The sequence below is a fragment of the Oreochromis niloticus genome, linkage group LG17 (assembly GCF_001858045.2).
Source record: "Oreochromis niloticus isolate F11D_XX linkage group LG17, O_niloticus_UMD_NMBU, whole genome shotgun sequence".
Lineage (NCBI taxonomy): Eukaryota > Metazoa > Chordata > Actinopteri > Cichliformes > Cichlidae > Oreochromis > Oreochromis niloticus.
This window is the reverse complement of record NC_031981.2, coordinates 30146280-30162680: the sequence shown is the minus strand read 5'-3', so window position 1 is coordinate 30162680 and position 16401 is coordinate 30146280. Positions and strand designations below refer to the sequence as shown.

General features: G+C 41.1%; 1 long non-coding RNA gene across 1 annotated transcript; it reads right to left on the bottom strand.

Moving 5' to 3' along the window:
• Window positions 1–5205: 5205 nt before the first annotated feature.
• LOC112842589 (uncharacterized) lies at window positions 5206–14837 on the bottom strand. The gene is made up of 3 exons (XR_003214415.1): window positions 14461–14837; window positions 6391–6503; window positions 5206–5347 (listed from the first exon to the last, which is right to left on the bottom strand). It is a non-coding gene; the product is annotated as an uncharacterized LOC112842589 (long non-coding RNA).
• Between the last annotated feature and the right edge of the window lie 1564 nt (window positions 14838–16401).

The following is a 16401-nucleotide window of genomic DNA, read 5'->3' as shown; positions in this document are numbered from 1 at the left end:
TTATTTATTTGACAAGGAACTTGACTGAGGCAGGTGAATTTGGAAATATTAAAACCTTGACAAGTTAATGCACAATTTCAGGGAAAGTATGGCTTTGCATTTTTAATTTTTTTTTCCCAAGAGAGACTAAGACAAAAGAGAAACATGACAACTCAAACAGCATAATGTGTTCATACTCTGTCAGACCTGGAAGTGTTACGTAATGCAAGAACGAAAGGTTAACAAACGTGTCGCCAAGAGGGAAACTACTGTAGAAAAGAAGTCATCTCCTCTATGAATAGCTCAATGGAGGGTGCTGGGAAAAAGCCAGTAGGTGGCACCATAGTTGCTCTTTTTGCAAAGGCCAATATCCTCTGTAATTTGGAAGGTCCTTCTTATTCTGCAAAACAGAAAAGGAAAACAATATGCTTTAAGGTATCTTTATACAGGGAGTGCAGAATTATTAGGCAAGTTGTATTTTTGAGGAATAATTTTATTATTGAACAACAACCATGTTCTCAATGAACCCAAAAAACTCATTAATATCAAAACTGAATGTTTTTGGAAGTAGTTTTTAGTTTGTTTTTAGTTTTAGTCAATAGTCCAACGACGAGGAGCTCAGAACCACTGCCTTAAGAAGTGGCCTGAGGCAATGATGTATCACCAGTGCGTGATTAGGAGCAGGAGCATGGGCCAAAGAAGCAGAAGATCACAGTGAGCACCACCCAGGTAGAGCAATAAGAGAGAGAGAGAGAGAGAGCAAAACCAAAACAAAACATGTAGCCTTGAGGAGCCAGCCGGGTAGACACAGGGACCATGACAGAAAACATATGTTTACTTTTTCTTTACCATCAACACAGGTTCCACAATTTTGATTTCAGCATACAAATGTAGACTCTTGTGTAAATATTAACATATGTTCTAACAAGAATTATTAGTCCACTTTAATATTTACTTACAGTAAATTAATAAAATGAGTATTAGAAAAACAAGTTTAGAAACATTCATATAATTTCAGAAATAAGCACAGCAGTTCACCAACTTCGTTTGTTTCACAATGTGAACTTCACATCGTGGATCTAATCACAGAGAGTTTGATAAGACTGATTTGTCCCTGCCCTTTGTGATCAGAGCTGAGAGCCTTATGTGAATAAAAATGATCAAAGTGCTAAAACAGAGCTTTTCCCTGTTTTCTAATAATAAAGCATTTTTATTCTTAATGAAACGTGTGTGTGTGTGTGTGTGTGTGTGTGTGTGTGTGTGTGTGTGTGTGTGCGTGCGCGCATGAGTCAGCTTCAACCTTGTTTTTTGTGTCTCTGGAAGAATGCAGGAAGACAAGAAGACTCATTATACACACAATCCTGTAGTTTTGCTGAGGACTATTATGTGTAATTATTACTTAATACCGATGTAAGTAAGTATAATGAACAGGGAGGGAGGGACTGACCCAGCCTGATCTGTGAACCTGCAAATTGGTTGCATTGTTTTCATTTTCCTCTCTGCTCATTTTTGGCATGTTAGATGGTTAACTCAGAAAGATTTACATTGTACTACTCACTGAATGCCCAGGGGATGCTGCTTTCCTGTTCTGTGATTGTAATCAACTCAGTACATGGGGATAAGCGCATCTTCGGATCCAGTTGTGGTCATCCGTCCTCCAACCTCTCCTCACTAAAGATGAGAACAAAATCAGCATTAGCTCAGAGTAGGTTAGTTAGATAAGTATAGTTCAGGTGATTTGATCATTGTTTGTGGTAGAAGAGTCTGGCTGCTAAACTGCTCTACGTGCACTCTAGACAATTCACCAACTGAACACATTTGGCACATCGTGGAATGAATGTAGCTATAAATAAAAGAAACATAGAATTAATAAAGTTGACTGTAACAAACTTCCTCTTTGAGTAAAACTCATTATGAAGGGAGAACCTCCAGCACATAACAAAAAACCTGTTCGTCTGCCACATTAATAGCTTTAGTTGCTAATTGCAATGGCACTTTAGTTGGCTGACAGCACAAGGACGTTAACCCAGTTGTGCTTTCAAAATTCTGGTTATATGAATAAGCTTTAGCTGCATACTTTCAGTTTATTTTAAACCGGCCCATCAGTGTTAAAGTCAAAATAAAACAACTAAATCAACTTTATGCACACATAATGTTTGCATTTCTTAAGTCTAATATACAATTTACAATTTGTTTTTTGTGTGTTATTAATTTTATCTTTGTTATGACTCATAAACTCTAAGTGATGTACTCTTACAGAGTGCTTCCATTCATAGCCTACAATGAGAATGAAAATTTTACTCATTAAGATCAAGAAGCAGCTACAAATCAGACACTACCAGGTACGACAAACTAAGTTAAACTAGTAGAGATTGCAGTGACATTAACTGTTAAAAACTGGACTGTCACCCTGTAATGCTGCATAGTGTAAGGGCCTTCTGATGTTTCTAAAGTGTAATGCATTTTAATATTATTAATAAAAAACAAAAAATAATTTGTTGTACATTACAAATACATGTATTTTCCCGTTGTGGAATTACAGGGATTATTTTACATAACCATCATCTTATCATTGCATTAATTATCATTTCATCCAAGCATTTATTGAAGTTGCTGGCGTTATGTTATAATTTGTATTACAGGGGTTATCATAATCAAATATTAACATGTTTATTACAGGTGCAGTTATAACCACTTTAAATCGTTGAGTTAAATCTATAATCTTAAAAGCTTATATGCTGAGTATATTGCTACAGTAAAATAGTAGCTGAGCAAAGGCCTGAATGTATTCAGCTTCTTGTTGCATTTGAGTTTGCCTAGCAACAGGTGACGCAAAGAGGAGGACAAGTCCATGGGGACCTCAAAGGCCTGAGATCATCACCATATTTGAAAGAGGATGCCAGAAAGGGGAACTTCTGTGTCTGCATTTATTTCTTAGAATAGATCATTGTCTGTACAAGGGGCAAAGAATGTTCTTAAGATGCAAATTATGTGCTTGTAAACGCAAGAGGGGGCGTCATAATACCCTGATGTTATAAAAGCAATCTGAAGTGTATTTTTGGTCGGGGATTTACAACTGATGGTTTCCAGTGTACGTCTCCCCACGCTGCGTGTATTCATTAAAAATCAATTGTTTGATCGACCTCTTCTGGACCATGATTGTTTTACTCTCGTCCTCAATTTCGGACCCGTAACATTTGGTGCATTGGCCGAGGGTTGAGTAGAGAGAGTTGGAGGTTGAGACCGAGAGGGTCCGAGGCGCTCGAACGGGCAGACACGAGTCAGTGGTCGAAGTGAGTGGACATAAGCCGGCTTATTCAAAGGTAAGGCACTACCTGTTGAATTATTTCCAAAATGTGCCATTTGGATATTCCAAATTAAAAGTCTACTCACTGAAATTACTGATAAATGTCTGTTTTGATTTTGGTGAAGTTTTCATGAGGTTTACCGGTTGAAGTAATGATAAGTTATAAGTAAAAGTACTGGGTTCAAGTCCCAAAGAGAAGGAAAAGAGATAAAGTGAGTTCGAGTCTCACGTAGAAAGTAGGGAATTTGGTCATTTTGTTGGTTAGAGTCCCATTGGTCACTGACCCTATCTTGTGATGGTCATTTTGTGGGTTAGAGTCCCCTATGTCCACAAGGATAGGTCTGCCGGAATTTTACTCTCGTCTGGGAGTGTAGATTGTTGGTTCAAATTATTCTAAATTTCTCTAGAACGACAGCGGCGTCTGTTAAGAAGCGCATTGTCCAGAGGTAACGCTTGCCGAGGGTGCGGACGCGTGCCTTCGTCCTCTACGAGGGATAGTCAGTTGGTCACTGTGGAGCTTGGGGCACTCCAGAATAACTAGTGGTTGGACCACTTGACCGTTTGGAACGGTATTTGCGCTTTTTTGGGTAGCAAAGCTTGGAGCTTGGGCGTTGGACGCTTTTAAATTGAGTTAGGGATTTTAGAGATTAGACCAGAGACAGGTTGGACCTGATACTGGGTAATTGATAATAAAAATCTTGGAGTTTATCCCTTGGAGGGTTAATTTAAATTTGTCAAAATTCTGTAGGTTGTGCAATCTCAGGCCTGATAATTGTTTTTATTGTAATTATAAAGACGTCTGTGTAAAGTTGTGTGTGAGAGGAGTCTGTGAGTCAGGCTGGTATTATTTTTAGACTGTGTGTGTGTGTGTGAAAATGCAAATGAGGCAGCTGCGAGGTCCCTAGAGTTTTAGGAAGTTCACAGAGAGTGTTACACATTGCTGAATGCCTGTATTTAAGATGCTGGTTTTGTTTATTACAATACTGTAAGTAAAGTTTTTATTTCTTGCCAAGACTGTATGACTTTTTGCTGGGTTTTGAGATAGGATACTTAAACTGTTGATACTTATGACCGTTATTTTCATGCAATAACTAAACAATGTTTATTATAAAGTAAATAAATGTTGCTAGATATTTGCATGCTTTCAGTGCATCCTCAAAAAAAAAAACCTAATATTCTCATAAAAACAAAATGTCAGCTAATGTCCAGATGACTTCCATATTTATTCCATTTTACTCTAAACAAGACCCAAATTTTACTGAATTGTATTTTTTTCTGTTCGACATTAGGGCTGCAGTTATCGATTATTTTAGTAATTGAGTATTCTATTGAGTATTCTATTGATTATTCCATCGATTAATTGGATAAGAAATCATTTGGGATTAATAATGAGCAAGAATGAATATTCAAAAGATAAAAAAACACAACTCTTTCAAAATGAACTGCACATTAGTTTCCATTTTAGAAACTGCGATTTTTTAAAGTTTAACTGCATACAACATCTGTCAAAAAAAACTTCAACCTTTGACTGTATTACATTTTTTAAAGAAAGCATTTTCTTAAATGTAACAATATATAAATAATCTGAAGTACAGTAAAAGGGTAACGTTAAACAAAATTGGAAGGCTAAATTTAAGTGTGAAAGTGAATGAGTGGCTGCAATGAAGAAAAGCGAGCATATCAGTTTGCTCTGTGTTATCTCATGTGGACCTTGTGAATCTGGACGGCGTTCAAGCAGGTATGGCTTCATATTTATCTTATCATATTTCCAATATGATGTAACCATGACATTCAGTCTATTACTTTAATTGTTACGGCAGGTGGATTGGACTGAGGTGCAGACTGGAATCACAAGTTAACAGTTCTTTTATTTACACAAAAACACCAGAAGCAGAATATATATACGGGGGGGGCAGGGGTTCCAGTGGTCCACGGGAAAGATTCGGGGAAGAGAAACTGATTCTTCTCACTCGTTTGCTCTGCTTGAGGCATCCCACACACAAGCCACTCCAAACTGCAAACATCCACGCTTAAGGTTCCAAGGTTCGGGGAGTATAAGCACTGAGAGACGAAAGTCACAAATAGGTACACACACAAACACACTAAAATTTACAAAGCTGGATTTACAATAACGTATCAAAACTCAATAGTCCAACGACGAGGAGCTCAGAACCACTGCCTTAAGGAGTGGCCTGAGAACATGATGTATCACCAGTGCGTGATTAGGAGCAGGAGCATGGGCCAAAGAAGCAGAAGATCACAGTGAGCACCACCCAGGTAGAGCAATAAGAGAGAGAGAGAGAGAGAGCAAAACCAAAACAAAACATGTAGCCTTGAGGAGCCAGCCGGGTAGACACAGGGACCATGACAGAAAACATATGTTTACTTTTTCTTTACCATCAACACAGGTTCCACAATTTTGATTTCAGCATACAAATGTAGACTCTTGTGTAAATATTAACATATGTTCTAACAAGAATTATTAGTCCACTTTAATATTTACTTACAGTAAATTAATAAAATGAGTATTAGAAAAACAAGTTTAGAAACATTCATATAATTTCAGAAATAAGCACAGCAGTTCACCAACTTCGTTTGTTTCACAATGTGAACTTCACATCGTGGATCTAATCACAGAGAGTTTGATAAGACTGATTTGTCCCTGCCCTTTGTGATCAGAGCTGAGAGCCTTATGTGAATAAAAATGATCAAAGTGCTAAAACAGAGCTTTTCCCTGTTTTCTAATAATAAAGCATTTTTATTCTTAATGAAACGTGTGTGTGTGTGTGTGTGTGTGTGTGTGTGTGTGTGTGTGTGTGTGCGTGCGCGCATGAGTCAGCTTCAACCTTGTTTTTTGTGTCTCTGGAAGAATGCAGGAAGACAAGAAGACTCATTATACACACAATCCTGTGGTTTTGCTGAGGACTATTATGTGTAATTATTACTTAATACCGATGTAAGTAAGTATAATGAACAGGGAGGGAGGGACTGACCCAGCCTGATCTGTGAACCTGCAAATTGGTTGCATTGTTTTCATTTTCCTCTCTGCTCATTTTTGGCATGTTAGATGGTTAACTCAGAAAGATTTACATTGTACTACTCACTGAATGCCCAGGGGATGCTGCTTTCCTGTTCTGTGATTGTAATCAACTCAGTACATGGGGATAAGCGCATCTTCGGATCCAGTTGTGGTCATCCGTCCTCCAACCTCTCCTCACTAAAGATGAGAACAAAATCAGCATTAGCTCAGAGTAGGTTAGTTAGATAAGTATAGTTCAGGTGATTTGATCATTGTTTGTGGTAGAAGAGTCTGGCTGCTAAACTGCTCTACGTGCACTCTAGACAATTCACCAACTGAACACATTTGGCACATCGTGGAATGAATGTAGCTATAAATAAAAGAAACATAGAATTAATAAAGTTGACTGTAACAAACTTCCTCTTTGAGTAAAACTCATTATGAAGGGAGAACCTCCAGCACATAACAAAAAACCTGTTCGTCTGCCACATTAATAGCTTTAGTTGCTAATTGCAATGGCACTTTAGTTGGCTGACAGCACAAGGACGTTAACCCAATTGTGCTTTCAAAATTCTGGTTATATGAATAAGCTTTAGCTGCATACTTTCAGTTTATTTTAAACCGGCCCATCAGTGTTAAAGTCAAAATAAAACAACTAAATCAACTTTATGCACACATAATGTTTGCATTTCTTAAGTCTAATATACAATTTACAATTTATTTTTTGTGTGTTATTAATTTTATCTTTGTTATGACTCATAAACTCTAAGTGATGTACTCTTACAGAGTGCTTCAATTCATAGCCTACAATGAGAATGAAAATTTTACTCATTAAGATCAAGAAGCAGCTACAAATCAGACACTACCAGATACGACAAACTAAGTTAAACTAGTAGAGATTGCAGCGACATTAACTGTTAAAAACTGGACTGTCACCCTGTAATGCTGCATAGTGTAAGGGCCTTCTGATGTTTCTAAAGTGTAATGCATTTTAATATTATTAATAAAAAACAAAAAATAATTTGTTGTACATTACAAATACATGTATTTTCCCATGTTTCAGTTTCTATGAAAGTAGTCTCTGTCACTAATTCTTAAACACTCCCTTTGAATAGTGGAGGGAGGAGCATTTCATGATCTCAGTACAATGCACAGTCAGACATAAAAACAGTCTGTCCTGAGAGCAGTGACAAGTAACAACAACCATCATGGGAAGAAAAATTATTTGCTGGATAATACTGCTTGGACATTTTCATGCAATAACTAAACAATGTTTATTATAAAGTAAATAAATGTTGCTAGATATTTGCATGCTTTCAGTGCATCCTCAAAAAAAAAACCTAATATTCTCATAAAAACAAAATGTCAACTAATGTCCAGATGACTTCCATATTTATTCCATTTTACTCTAAACAAGACCCAAATTTTACTGAATTGTATTTTTTTCTGTTCGACATTAGGGCTGCAGTTATCGATTATTTTAGTAATTGAGTATTCTATTGAGTATTCTATTGATTATTCCATCAATTAATTGGATAAGAAATCATTTGGGATTAATAATGAGCAAGAATGAATATTCAAAAGATAAAAAAACACAGCTCTTTCAAAATGAACTGCACATTAGTTTCCATTTTAGAAACTGCGATTTTTTAAAGTTTAACTGCATACAACATCTGTCAAAAAAAACTTCAACCTTTGACTGTATTACATTTTTTAAAGAAAGCATTTTCTTAAATGCAACAATATATAAATAATCTCAAGTACAGCAAAAGGGTAATGTTAAACAAAATTGGAAGGCTAAATTTAAGTGTGAAAGTGAATGAGTGGCTGCAATGAAGAAAAGCGAGCATATCAGTTTGCTCTGTGCTTTGATACCAGTTTTTGTGTCGGTGACAAAGAGACTTTATAATGGTGTAGACATTAATTACTTTTATTTTTATATTTTAAAATATGAAAGCAATTTAATTAACACAATATTTTATATTGTTTCACTTTCAATCTCTAAAAAATCATGAAAGCCTTGAAATGAATATGGTCTATTACACCCTATGCTCTGCTTGAGACTCATCACTCTTTGCAGGTGTCGCTTCCATGTAAAATAGGATGGCTGCGTCATAATTTATATCATATAGTTTAAACATGGTATCAGACTAAGCTAACAGTTCGTCTGTATTTTAATATACTTTTGGAGGCTTACAACAGATTTTTTTTGCTGTGTAAAAAAACTTAGGTTGTTCTATGAAGGATTCCCGATCGTTTTTTCCCCAGTGGATCAGGAACAGTGCTGCAGTTTTAGACGCTAGAACCGTGTTTTCGTCACTCAGCCTGGGCTCACCCTCTCAGTAACGCCTCCGCCTCTTTGCTCTTCGCAAAACACTCCAGCTCCACGTTAAACAGTGCCATCATCTTCACTGCTGCTGTTGTGTTTTTTCTGTTGAACTTTTAATTCATACACTGCTCCTAAATACATTTCTATTGCATGTATGTTTTTAGTGTGGGTAAAAACTTCCATTTTCATGGCGACAACGGAGCGCTACAGATCCATGCATTAAGCATCAAAGCAAAGAATTTGTGGTTTTTTTTAAAATAATCAAATTATTCACATTACGGGAATCAGTGAAGCCCTATTACACAAATTGGGTATTGACAGCAAAAGGATTACAGGTATAAAACAATATATTACTTAATAATAATACTTAATAATCAACAACTGCCTTTATATACTTTATGTAATTTTGGATAATAGCCATGGAGACAGAAGGTGCATAGAAAACCAAAGATCCTATATAAAATAAATCGTAAACCAATGATCAATACCAATTGAGATGTAGGGTAAATGTGCTTTATGGCATAGAACCTACTGCAGACATAATACAGTTTAAGGATTTTTTTAAATAAACCTAATTACATTATAGAGAATATATTTAATTTGTAAAGCGGTTCAACTGTACCTAATAATGTGAATGCTCTAAAGCACCTTAAACCATGTTGAAGGAAAGTAGACGGAAAGTATTTAACACTGTTATATACTAACAAAATGCATATTTACAGTACAAGAGAAACTTTTAGGCAAAGTGAGAATGATACAATAAAGAATCGTGTAAAGTTTGGAAAGTCAAACTGCTTGATGATAATCTTCAAAACTGTTGATAATAAAAGAACTATTGTATCAACAGTCATGACAACAGCACAAAGCACAACTGGAGCACCAACCACCACAACTGCACCTCCAACAACAACTAATGCAGCTGTGACTACCACATCAGTAGCACCAACAGTAACTACACCAACACCAATCAACATGACCGCAGCTCCAAACACTATAGCACCAGCAACATCTACCACAACTGTTGCACTAACCACCACAAGTACAGTGCCATTCATTACAACAGCAGCTCCGACCACCACAACCGCTGCACCAACCACCACAAGTACAGTGCCATTCATTACAACAGCAACTCCGACCACCACAACTGCTGCACCAACCACTACAAGTACAGTGCCATTCATTACAACAGCAGCTCCAACCACCACAACTGCTCCACCAACCACCACAACTGCTGCACCAACCTCTACAACTACAGTGCCATTCATTACAACAACAACTCCGACCACCACAACTGCTGCACCAACCACCACAAGTAGAGTGTCATTCATTACAACAACAACTCCGACCACCACAACTGCTGCACCAACCACCACAAGTAGAGTGTCATTCATTACAACAGCAACTCCGACCACCACAACTGCTGCACCAACCACCACAACTGCTGCACCAACCACCACAAGTACAGTGCCATTCATTACAACAGCAACTGCGACCACCACAACTGCTGCACCAACCACCACAACTGCTGCACCAACCACTACAACTACAGTGCCATTCATTACAACAGCAACTGCGACCACCACAACTGCTGCACCAACCACCACAACTGCTGCACCATTCTTTACAACAGCAGCTCCGACCACCACAACTGCTGCACCAACCACTACAACTACAGTGCCATTCATTACAACAGCAACTCCTACCACCACAACTGCTGCACCGTTCATTACAACAGCAGGTCCGACCACCACAACTGCTGCACCAACCTCTAAAACTACAGCACCATTCCTTACAACAGCACCTCCGACCACCACAACTGCAATAACTATACCAACCGCAATCAACATGACCCCAGCTCCAAGCACTATAGCACCAGCACCATCCACCACAACCGCTGCCACAACAACCACCACAACTGCTGGTGGTGTTTGCTATCGTAACTTACGAATGTGCATTGGGGTTGCGAATTACCCCATCATGATTACAAAGGGGTCACAGTGTACCCACGGAGTAGAGAGCACCCCCAGTCCTCGCGAAGGCCGGTTTACGCGCAACCCGGGGCCCAGCAGCTAAGCGCTTGCCTGCGAGGAGCAGGAGAACGGAACAGAAGGAGGTAGGAGGACTAGGAGGTAGGGAGAGTTTGAGTTCCCTGCTTAGGCCGGTTTACGCGTAACCCGGGGCCCATCCAGCTAAGTACTCGCAGGAGCAGGAGAACAGAGCAGAAGGAGGTAGGAGGACAAGTATGCAGGGGGAGTCCGAGGTCCTCATGGAGGCCAGTTTACGCGAACATTGCCCTCTGCAAAGCTAAGCGTCCGACAGCGAGGCGCAGGAGAACCGAGGAGAAGGAGGATGCTGAGGCAGGGAGAGTCCGAGGTCCTCACTTAGGCCGGTTTACGCGTAACCTGGGGCCCATCCTGCTAAGCGCTCTCCTGCAAGTAGAAGCAGAACGGAGCAGAAAGAGGAAGGACTAGGAGGCAGGGAGAGTCCGAGGTCCTCGCTTAGGCCGGTTTACGCGAACACTACCGAGAAGGAGGAGATGATGATGATGATGTTGACGATGATGATGTGAAGTTTAGAGTTGTTCCCTCCAGCGGTTCGGGGTCCCTAACTCTGGGCCCATCCACCTAAGTGCTCACCTGCGAGGAGCAGGAGAACGGAGCAGAAGGAGGTAGCAGGACAAGGAGGAAGAGATAGTCCGATGGCCTCACGGAAGCCGGTTTACGCGAACACTGCCATCTGCAAAGTTAAGTGTCCGACAGCGAGGCGCAGGTGAACAGAGGAGAAGGAGGAAAGAGGACAGGGAGTCAGAGACAGTCCAAGGTCCTCACTTAGGCCGGTTTATGCGTAACCCGGGGCCGATCCGGCAAGGTGCTTGCCTTCGAGGAGCAGGAGAACGGAGCAGAAGGAGGAAGGAGGACTAGAAGGCAGGGAGAGTCCGATGTCCTCACTTAGACCGGTTTACGTGCAACCTGGGCCTGTCCGGCTAAGCCCTCCCCTGCGAGGAGCAAGAGAACTGAGGAGCAGGAGGTAGGGGGACTAGGATGCAGGGAGCATCCGAGGTCCTCATAGAGGCCGGTTTACGCGAACACTGCCCTCTGCAAAGCTAAGCGTCCGACAGCGAGGCGCAGGAGAACCGAGGAGAGGAGGAGGATTAGGAGGCAGGGAGAGTCCGAGGTTCTTACTTAGGCCGGTTTACGTGAACACTGCCAAGAAGGAGACGATGATGATGATGATGATCTGAAGTTGAGAGTTGTTTCCTCCGACGTTTAGGGGTCCCTCCAGACCCCAGTGTTTGTCATCGTAACTTACGAATGTGCATTGGGGTTGCGAAATACCCCATCGCCATTACTAAGGGGTCACAGAGTACCCACGGAACACAGAGCGCCCGAGGTCTCCACTTAGGCCGGTTTACGCGTAACTCGGGCCCATCCGCCTAAGCGCTCACCTGCGAGGAGCAGGAGAACGGAGCAGAAGGAGGTAGGAGGACTAGGAGGCAGAAATAGTCCGAGGTCCTCACGGAAGCTGGTTTACGCGAACACTGGCCTCTGCAAAGCTAAGCGTCCGACAGCGAGGTGCAGGAGAACAAAGGAGAAGGAGGAAAGAGGACAGGGAGACAGAGAGAGTCCGAAGTCCTCACTTAGGCCGGTTTATGCGTAACCCGGGTCCCATCCGGCTAAGTGCTTGCCTGCGGGGAGCAGGAGAACGGGTCCCTCCAGACCCCAAGGTTTGCCATCGTAACTTACCCGATCGATGGAGGGTTACAGCCGATTAGGTGCCTTTGTCCGACGCTGTGACGAGACCCGCTATAGCCGGGGGTCCACCTGACCCCCATCCGCCCCCACCCCGAGCCGGAGCCCTGTTTCGCGACGAGACCTGGGTCCGCGCTGCCGGGGTCTGCGTGACCCCCCCCTTTTTTGGGGGGGGTCCAGGCCACACAAGGGTTAAAAAGCATAATAAAAACCTGATCATGGTTGGTTGTTTGAACCGGGATGGGGACATCATCACCGGCCGTTGGACGATCATACCCCTTTGGGGCGTACTGTGGGGGACCTGAACGCCCGGGATGGGAACAGTGCATCGGGGACCGGACTCCCAACTTGAATTCCCCTAACCGGCCAGTGCCGCCTGTCCACCCGCTTGGGTAGCGTCGGGTTCCCTGACTGCGATGCCCTAAGAGGGCCTTTGCCCCTTGGGCTGGGGGTATCCCGACCCCCTCATCAATCCTAACCCTAACCACACAGGACACACAAAAACAATTGGACACAACACATCCTGACCCTAACCACATACACTTTTGACAAAAACAATTGGACATAACAAAATAAAGGAGGATTTGGAGGGTATAAAATAATTGAACATAATACAAAAGTCAGCACTACAAACATGTAATTAGGACAAAACAAAGGAGGACTTGGAGGACACAAAACAATTGGACAAAATACAAAAGTCAAAAAAGACAAACACATAATTGGGACAAAACAATAAAAGGAGTATTTGGAGGACACAAAATAATTGGACATAATCCTACAGTCAAAAAGAGAAACATAATTTGGACAGAAAAATTAAAGGAGGACTTGGAGGACACATCCAAACAATTGGATATAACACAAAAAGTCACAGAGGAGGACATAACAAGGACAAAAGAGGAGGGACAGGATAATTACAAAGAAGTCACGTAAAAACCAAAGGAAAGGACAAATAGGAAGGGGGTGCCATAAATATAAAAATTAAAGACAAATACTGGAAAGGACATTAAAGAAGGGGGTGCCATAAAAATAATATAAAACAAAGAAAGCCAAAGAAAAGACAGGACAAAACATTAAGAATATTAAACATGAAAATAATAAAACAGAAAACCCAAGAGTGAGAGGAGACAGCACACTATAAAAGCCAAGAGAGGCACACAAAAAACACACATAGACAGACACGTTCAGCCAGCCTGAAGAAGGCCTATAATTCGCCGAAACGTAGCGACGGCCCAACGATGCACAAGTGCACGATTAAAAATCATTATAAAAACCTAATCATGGTTAATTTTTTGAACCGGGATGGGGACATCATCACCAGCCCGTTGGACGATCATACCCCTTTGGGGCGTACTGTGGGGGACCTGAACGCCCGGGATGGGAACAGGTGTGGACCGTGCATCGGAGCACTTCGGGGACCGGACTCCCAACTTGAATTCCCCTAACCCCCCTAACCCTATCAAAAACATTTATGGTAGTTAAAAACTATTAAAAAACATTAAAAACTATTTTGTGTTATTCAATTATATGCACATTTTCCATTTTTGGGTTTTTTTTCCATCATTATAGGCAAGGCTGCAAAAAAGTTAAAACATCAGTTCATTGAAAACTGCATTTTCAGTTTAGTTTAACAGAGGCTATATAAGGGGAGGAGTGCTTAACACCCTCATTCTTGCCCTGACAGCCGAACAAGCAACATCTCCTGATTGCTTACAGCAGCCACCTTTTCAGTTTTTACAGCGTGTGCCCTGGCCTGAAGAAGACCCTGTTGGGTCGAAACGTTGCCCCGGGCACACTATCAATCGGCCTATTTTGAATTTATTAAAAATTAATTAATTTTTTTATTTTCATTAAAAAAAAGCTCTTTTTCATTCTTTTTGTTTTTTCTTCCTTTTCTTTGCATTATTAATTAGATACATTATCATTCATATCTACATTCATAAATAACAAACAGATAAATTTTATTAAACTATAATACCAAAGGCTGCATCATCCAAACAAATTATTTTATTATTAGATAACAAAGGCTTCACCAGAGACAAGACAAAACAACACAACAAAAAACCAAAAAATGGTCTACCTGGAGGATGACCAGGATTGGATCCCTGTACGGTACCGGGGACGGCGCCTAGTCCCTGGTGGCCGTAACAGGCAGTGGAGTAGCGGGAGGGCCCAAGGGAAGGACCGTGCACCTCCGCGTCCCTTCAGGGACCGGAACACTTTTCCTCTCCCTAACCCCCCCTAACCCTAACCAAGAAACTCAGAAGGAAGGAACACAACAAAGAATGTTAATATAAAAATAGAAAGACCAAAGCCAGACACTTGGTGGACTGCCACGGCTGCTCCAGGGTCTCCTGAGAGCTGTGCAGTTAACACCTTATGGTAGTTTAACCTAACCAAGAAACTCAAAAGGAGGGACCACAACACAGAATGTTAATGTAAAAATAGAAAAACCAAAACCAGATACTTGGTGGACTGCCACGGCTGCCCCAGGGTCTCCTGAGAGCTGTGCAGTTAACACCTTATGGTAGTTTAACCTAACCAAGAAACTCAAGAGGAAGGAACACAACAAAGAATGTTAATATAAAAATAGAGTACCTAACGCCAAATGGTCCAGTGGACAGGAACGGAGCCGAGAGGAAAACGGAAGTAGAGACCGAACATGGTCTAGGAGGCTACGCATGAAGTGCGCCGGCCCGTGCATCTCCAATGACCCTCTATTCAACCACCCAGTCGTCGGACGAAGTGGGGAGGGCTATTGCGTTCTATCTCAAATCCCTAACCCTCCCAACTTGAGCTCCCCCTAATCCCCAACCACCAAGTCGTCGGACAAGGTGGGGAGGGTTCATTGCGTATTTTTTCACAAATCCCTAACCCTAACCCGTGCATCAACAGGGTACCAGCAATTGCTGGGACCACTGTTTTTTTTCCCCAAACCCTAACCACAGGGAACCCTTAAAAAACAAAAAACTACAAAAAAATGTCCCCTGACTCCCTAAGGACCCTAACTGTGGGGACCTCCCAGATAAAACAAAGAAAGGAAAAGAATGTCAACCAAAGAACACAAGTACAAAGACAAGAATGTCACGAAAAATACACAAAGAGAAAAGAAGTTGAAGGACAAGAAAGTCACGGAAAAAAGAAACAAAGTCAGAAAACAAGTTTAAAGACAAGAAGGTAAAACAAAGAAAACAAGTTGAAGCACAAGAAAGTCACGAAGAAGACAAGAGAGTCACATAAAATAAGCAAACAGAAAATGAAGTTGAAAGACAAGAAAGTCACGAAGAAGAAGCAAAGACAAGACAAAGAAATAAAGAAACTCACGAAAAAATGGAAAGGACATAAAGGAGGGGGTGCAATAAATATATGAATATAAACAAACAAAAAGGAAAGGATATACATAGAAGGGGGTGCCAATGATATTAACAAACAAAGAAGAAAGACAAGAAAGTCAAAAAAGAAACACAGATAGAAAGCAAAGTGAAAAGACAAGTAAGTCAAGAAAAAAGAAACACACAGAACCCAAGAACTGGGAGGAGACAAGCAACACTATAAAAGCCAAGACGGCAGACAACACAGACACACTGAGGTCAGCCTGAAGAAGGCGGATTCACGCCGAAACGTCGTGAAGAGCTCAGTAGATGCGCATTAACCCAAGATGGGCAATTTTTTGAATTGGGGCAGGGGTACCACCATCCTGTCCATGGTGGAGAGTGCATCTCAGGGAACCGGCAGTTGCTGGTGCCCTGTTCTTTTTTCACACCCCTTACTCACACCTAACCCTAAAAATTGGACTATCATAAATCGACAACCTAAAAATTGGATAATTTATGGATAACAACAGTTTAAAAGCCTAAAAATTGGAATTAAAAACGACACACAGACTAAATTCATTGAGCAAAGACAAATTTTATTAAAAAACAGTCAGAAACCTAAAAAAACCAGGACAAATAAAACACAAATTCCACTTTGTTTTCCCCTAACCCTACTTGTTATTAACCTCTGTCTCTCTTCCACAGCA